Raw genomic sequence first — 7930 nt, 5'->3', positions numbered from 1 at the left:
CTCCTCAGCTGGCCAACCTCCTGCATCCCTCCCTGGCCCCAATCGTGCACCGGTGGAGTCCCCAGGCCTACCCTGCGTCCTCTCACAATCTGGGACCCCCACGGGGGATATCGGAGAGCCGGTTTTGGCCTGATCCCACAGGCCAGGCTGAGGGACCCCACTGGTGCACGAATTCGTGCACTGGGTCTCTAGTTTTTTAGTAAAGACCTTCTTGCCTGTCTCAGCATCTCCCATTTTGTTTAGCAATGAAACATCAGACCATGGATTAAAGCGAATATCAGGAATTCCATCACTTTGAAGTGAATACTAAAGATATTAAACAAAAAAAACATAATTTAAAGCATGCTTGCTTTAAAGTCTGAATGCTCAAAAACACATATTATAGCATCCAATTTTATAGACTTAATCATCTCATTTACCATGCTTATTTAAAATTTCTAGCTATAGCTACTTCAGAAGCTGCTATTGATATAAGCCTGGTTTTACTTCTGGTCATTAACTAGGGCAATCATATTCCATTTTTTCTTTTCATTCCCCAAAACTGCATATGCAAAAAATGATGTGAAGCATATAGGTCTAATTTGATATCCCCTTACTTAAAAATGACAGAAAGAAATGTAAATGTGCTTAAATACATGTATTATGTGTGCTTTATGCCTGCAGCAACATACAGAACTGTAAAATTAAAAATCATACCAGCCTTAGCAGGTTTGGCTCAGTGGATAGAGCATCGGCCTGCGGACTGAAGGGTCCCAGGTTCGATTCCAGTCCATGGCACATACCCCCTGGTTGCAGTCTCAATCCCCAGTAGGGGTGTGCAGGAGGCAGCAGATCAGTGATTCTCTCTCATCATTGATGCTTCTTTCTCTCCCTCTCCCTTCCTCTCTGAAATCAATAAAAATATATATTTCTTAAAAATCATACAGAAAAGAATGAGGCCACAGAAAACTATATGTAACAATAATTTCTCATTTATTTATATTCTCAGCTAAAAACAAATCTACCAGATCAGATCAAGCATTATCTAAAAGCAATAAAATAACATTGCTGAGTTCAGTCAGCATCAGTACTCATTTAATACTATTGTAGTGGAGAATATATGGTTCTAAATAGAGAAGATTTTATTATATGGTGATAGTTATAAATAAATTTTGTACAAAGATATTTTGGTTAAGACTGCCAAAAATTCTGTTATATAACTAAGTAAATGCCTCCTCCATCTAAATTCATGTAAAAATTAAAATAATTTCAATTTATTGAAAAAAATGTAGTTTGAAATGTTAATGAATGCAGTACTTGGGTTTTGTTTTCTGCTTTTTGTATTCTTTGAAGAATGGTGCATGGGAGGGGTGGGGATGGATTTCAACACAAGCTACTATTACAGAAATTATGAAAATACCTATTTTCTTTGACAGTACAGTTCTGAGCATATTTTTACCTTCATTACTACTGGGAACAGAAAATTTTATGTTATTCTGACAATATTGAAAATACGATACTGGTTAACTAAAGTTGGCTATTAGAGAGAGGGTAGTACTTCATATACAGTAACCTGCAAAATTAATATCTTACCAATTTCTTTAAATCTATGTGGAACCCAAAATGGTGTTAATAACACATCTAAAGGGAAGATAGAAATTTTTTCTGGGCAGTATTCAAAACAACTAAAATGTTAATATTTTAAATCTGATAAAAAAGCACTGTAAGGAAACTCACTTTATCCAAGAGAGAAGCTTACTTAAAAATTCCAAACTTCACTCAAAACACTACATTCAATTTCTACCTATATGAGTTCTATCAATTCTCTATCTAGATACAGAATTCACTGAGTCTTTGAACAGGAGCCATAAGGAGAAAGACTAGTCAGAAAAACAAATTTCTGTCTTTTAGCAAAATACATTCACTATAACCATGAAGCTCATATCATATAAAAACTAAATGTTATCTCAATACTACCTAAAGAATCTTTATTTCAAATTTTTATATAAAACAGAAATATTAAATTAAATGTTATTGGTACCAATTCCAGAAACTAGACATTTTTTTTAATATATATTTTATTGATTTTTTACAGAGAGGAAGGGAGAAGGACTGAGAGTTAGAAACATCGATGAGAGAGAAACATCGATCAGCTGCCTCTTGCACACCTCCCACTGGGGATGCTCCCGCAACCAAGGTACATGCCCTTGACCAGAATCGAACCTGGGACCCTTCAGTCCGCAGGCTGACGCTCCATCCACTGAGCCAAACTGGTTTCGGCTAGACATTTTTTTAAATATATTTTTATTGATTTCAGAGAGGAAGGGATAGGGAAAGAGATAGAAAAATCAATGATGAGAGAGAATCATTGATCCACTGCCTCTAGCATGCCCCACACTGAGGATCGAACCCATAACCTGGGCATGTGCCCTGACAGAGAATCGAACCATGACCTCCTTGTTCATAGGTTCATGCCCAACCACTGACTTGTGCTGGCTGGGTGCTAGACATTTTTTAAAAAAGAAAAAAAACTAAAGTTTTCTTTACTCATATAGATGTTACATGCAGGTCACTTAAGAGAAAATTTCCACTATTAACTGTTCAAACTACTAGTGTTGATAATAATTAAAACATTCACTACTGCCATCTTTAACCACTTGCTGTGCAAGTACCAATGACCCTTGCATCAAAGTGCATTAAAACCAACAGATTCAGCAATGGCAGAAAGGAAGGAAGACTAGGAATGATACTAAGGGAATTAATTTTGTCTTATAATTATTGGGCACTCTACTAGTATTTAGAAATTAAGAAAAAAAATATCTCACTGAAATATGTGACATGTGGTATGAGAATGCTAACTCATCCAGGAATTAAGTAATTCTAATGCTAAATAGGATAAGAATAGCAAACACAGAAGGGGTAGTGAGGGTAATCAACCAAAGAACTTGTATGCATATATGGATAACCCAAGGACACAGTCAATAGGGTGGTGAAGTCCTGGGTCAGAGGGGTGGGGTGGGTTGGAGGGGATCAAATGGGGTGGGGGGGAGGGAGTATATGTAATACTTTCAACAATAAAGATTTTTTAAAAGAATAGCAAACACTTATATATGCTTACAGTGTGCCAGGCATAGTCTTAGCTCTTTATATACAGGATAGGGCAAAAGGTTTACGGTTGTTCGTATGGAAAATAATACAATGATTAATAAATACCGGTAATAATACAAGAATGAACTCTGTGTTTCACACACTCACAACTGTAAACCTACTTTTGTCCCACCCTGAATTATTAATTCACTTAATCCTCACACCAACCCTGAAAGATAAATATTAATATTCCTATTTTTACAGAAAAGGCAAATGAGGCATACTTGTTTAAAGTTACAAGTTGATGAGAAGAGAGATAGTGAAAGGTGAGAGGAAGAGCAATATTAAATCTCTAATCCTGGAATTTTAATGTTAACGATTCCCTTTTTAGAGTGATTTAGGTAGCCGTGTGTTTAACACCATGTCTGACACACTATAGATGTTAACTAAATGAGAGTGGTTAAAGTAAGTGAAAATATTTTTTTAATATTTTTTATTGATTTTAGATAGAGGGAGAGAGAGAGATAGAAAAATCAGTGGGCTGCCTCCTGCACATCCCCACCCCCTAATGGGGATCCAGCCTCCAACACCTCCCTCCCCCTCACATGGCAACCTCTTGGGGCATGGTTCCACGCTAAACCACTGAACCACACCAGCGGGGCAGTGAAATACTTTTTAACATTGGTACATACCATTGTCATTTCTCACTTTCCCTGTAAACAGGAATGTAGCAACAACAACCAAGGCACCAATAAAGCTTTCCAAATTTACAAAACCCACAAAACTGAAGTGATGAAAGAGGGAGGGGAAGCTCACTAGAATATTTTAAGTGGGATTCTGCATGCTGTAGTGCAAAAAAGTACTGAAGTGGGGTGCATCACAACGACGTGATTCTGGGTGAATCACTTCACGTCTATGAACACACCCTAAACCCCACACACCACAGGAGTCTACGGCCTTTCCCTTTTCCAATAGGCTGCTATTGAACCTCTGAGCTGGAACAAGAATCCAGTCTTCCAAATTCCCAATCTGGATTCCTCCATACCATCACCTCCATATCAAAGGCTAACTGGGCAGAAGGCTCTTCTCAGAATCAGTCCCACCCACAAATCTGAAAGGCTCGCTAGAAACATTCTTCTTTTGAACGTAGGGACACCTGGGTCCCACCAGGCTGGGGCCGGGGCTAGGGCAAGTCTCTTTATGAGTAGGACGAGAAGGACAGTTGAATAATCCTCTCTGGGTAGACCCAGGTCCAAATTGCATCAGCTCATAATCAGTGCTCAGATCTCCTAACTGGTTGGCCCACTCCCTCCCAGCCAGTCCCACACCTACCTCAGGGCCTCTCCAGGGAACCCTTAGCAGTCACTTTGGTGGCTGCCGGGCCAGAGCCCCCGCACCACAGCGCAGCTCCGTAAGGACCCGCAGGGTGACCCAGCCAGGCACGTGCTTCCAGTGGACGCCAGCCAATGGCAAGCTGGGCTCCATCCGCGCTGCTGATTGGCCCCCAGATCCCGCAGGATCGCAACTCTCACAGGGCTCCAAGCTTGCACTTGCTGCACAGTGAAAGACTGAGTCGAAAGGTGGCAAAGTAAATAAATGCCTTCCGAGCACCACCATCCCAAGCCAGGCTTTTTTCCCTTCGTTTAGCTTTTACCGAACCAGAGAATTAAATTAACTACGTATAGTCATAGTACGTACCAGTTCTTACTTGAAGAAGGAACTCAACATTTTATGAACGGTCCATTAGCATTTGATCGTAGATTAAATCACGTGAATAAAAGAATAAAACAAGAGCTTACTATGGGCAGGCACTGTACCAAGCAACACCGAACCACAGCCCCAATTTTTCATGAGCTACAATTAAGCTAGGGTAGAATTTAAATACTACATTAAAAGTTAAATCATTATAAATGAGCTACAAAAAACATAGTAATACAAGAACTGACAGCAAGTTGGCAACCTGACTGCTAATTGCCAAAAGAATGGAATGGGGTATGAATAGAAACAGGAAGTGAATCCTGAAGGAACAAGAGGAAAAGATATGGAGGGAAGGACTGAGAAAGCTACAAGAAGACGAGTGGATTGAAAGCAGACGGGTGAGAAAGTCAATTTGTGTTCAGGAAAACTTGAGAGAGGAAAGTAGCTTACCTGTGGTTACATCATTACTCAGTGAGATGTGTGTGGTAAAGCTGTGACAGAGAAATAAGAATATTAAAATATTTTTGTGTTCAGCAATCAAGGAATTTGAGAAAGTGACTGAAAATTTGGTGAATTATAAAACAAGAGCTTTACCCAATATTCTTTTTTTCTAGAGCTCAATCCAAAATACTTTTCTGCCATGAAGAAAATGTTCTTTTTTGTGCACTGTCTACTAGTCACAAGTAGCTTTTGAGCACTCAAAATGTGGTTAATGTGACTAATGGAATTTTTAATTATTTTAATTATAGTTAACCTTAATTACTTTAAATTTAATTGAAATAACCACAGTACCCAATGGTTTAATAAAACTATCCTAAGTGGTACCTAAGTGTGAGTTTTGTCCTGTGATCTACATATTTAAAAGATGTCTTCAAATTGATTCAAAAGGACCAGGTCTACTGGAGGGAAAAAAATCAAAAGTTAAATATTCTCAAACTCAAATGAAGACATGCAAATTCAAGAAAACAGAAACTACCATTTTCTGATTGCTTACCATAGGCCAGGGTGGGTGCTTGCATATATTACCGGTAGGCTTTAGCCTTACAGATGGAAAATGAAAACTTTGGACTATATGAAAGTTTCTAATTCATCACCAATAAATATCAGTGGCAAAATCTACTAAATATTGGCAAATAAGGCAAAACAGTTTTAATTAATTAAATATATGAAGATGAATATTGATAACCAGTAAGCTTCATTGCAATTACATCATAATTCAAGAAAATCTGAAAAACAATGACAAGAATTTACTACTTTCTCCTTGCATTTCAAAAATAAGTCACCTCTCATTTCAATATTACCTCTTATTTTTTTAAAAATCAATAAAGTCTTGCAAGAAAATTTTCAAGGGAAATCTGAATTTCATGTGAAATAAATATGTGTTTATCATTCTAATAATTGTGAATTATATGGTACATGTTTTAAAGACTTGAAACAATTTAACCTGCAAATATCCAGCACATTTTTTCTCTATGTAAGACCAATTAATAATCATTCTTTCAAACCTCAGAATTTCAGCTGTTTTAATTACATGTAAATAATGTTCAAATATGATTTCATATTATTTGAAACATAACAACTGTCATTATTGAGTGATGGAAATGTTCTAAAATTGATTATGGAAATGGTTGTGAACATATTAAAAACTATTTAATTGAACACTTTAAATGGATGAATTGTATGACATATGAATTATATCCAATAGAGCTGTATTTAAAATAAATTGATGCCAATGAGGAAAATATTTATTGTATTTTAGTAATTTATACGTACATTTCTTATTTTTGTTGAATATGCGGTATTTCACATGATTGAGTGGCAAAGAAATTTTGCTTTCTTAGCATTTCCCAATATATCTGTTCCTGGTTTTGCTTTATGCAATCTTTAATCATTTCTTTAAGAAAAAAAAAGTAACTTCTCTGAATATCAGCCAACAAATATTTTACAGAGCAGAAATTGTCCGATAAGTGGTTGAAGAAAATTGTATATTTTCCACCAGATGGCACTGGTGTGCAAATAGTATTGCTAGAATCTTCACACTTCCTCACATCAATAAAGTTGTTACATTACCACATTGTTTTCATTCATTTTGATTGGTCTAGATAAGATTAAAAGAAGTGGAAAGTTGGATAAAATACCTCCTTGACTTGGGGTGGGGAGAAGGAGACATATGTAATACTTTAATCAATAAAGAATAAATAAATTTAAAAAAATACCTCCTTGACTGCTAAGGTCCAGGGTAAATGGAGCCCTCCTTTTAAAAATGTGGAATGAAATGCAAGGAGAAACTGTCAGAATCTTGTGCTAAATTCAGGGTGAGAACCCAGAATGCCTGACTGTTAGTTGTCATCACACAATTATACAATATCCAGAGTTGGGAAATGGACGCCATAGTCAAAGAGAGCAAGAAAATAAACCTCCATTGTGCCATTGTACATATATTATCTCATTTGATCTCTAAGCTATTGGTTTCATACATATTTTCTCATGTAATCCTAACTATACAAGCTTAAACTATTAACTGCATGAGGGAAGCAGAGTGACCATTTTGTTTAATACTATATCACTTCAGTATAGTTTAGTGCCTAACACATCAAAAACATTTGCAGACAATCAAAAACATTTGTTTTAGATTAAGATGAATTAATTAATTAAGCTTGACAACTATCCCATTTAATAGGTAATATTATTTCTACTTTACAATTGAAAACACTGAAGTTGGAAATATGAGGTAACTTGTCCAAGCTCACACAGTTCAGGCAAAACAGTTGAATACAATCTGACATTACTTTGCATTATATATTTTCATGTAAGATTTCCATAATAGAATAAAAGTTCTCTGAGGGCAGGAATCATGTCTTTGCTATTCCAGATTGTATGTCTAGCTCCTTGACAAGAGCCTGGAACATAGTTGGCACACAATATTTCTCTAAGGTCATAGCATAGCAACCCAGATCTTAGCAGTCAAGAAACAATCAAAGAGCTCGGCTCCAGGACCACTTTCTGGTTTATTCCTTTCACTTCATTCCAATGCCAATGCTATATCCAGGCCTTATTTCTGGGATTTTGCTCGTTTTCTGAAAACCTCTCCTCAAGGCCCATTAACACGAAGCCTTAGAAGTGATTATGCGCGTTGCCTACACCTTACAATTTCTCCTAGTTTCAT

This window comes from Plecotus auritus, assembly GCF_963455305.1.
Source record: "Plecotus auritus genome assembly, chromosome: 5".
Lineage (NCBI taxonomy): Eukaryota > Metazoa > Chordata > Mammalia > Chiroptera > Vespertilionidae > Plecotus > Plecotus auritus.
Note: the sequence above shows the minus strand (reverse complement) of the source record.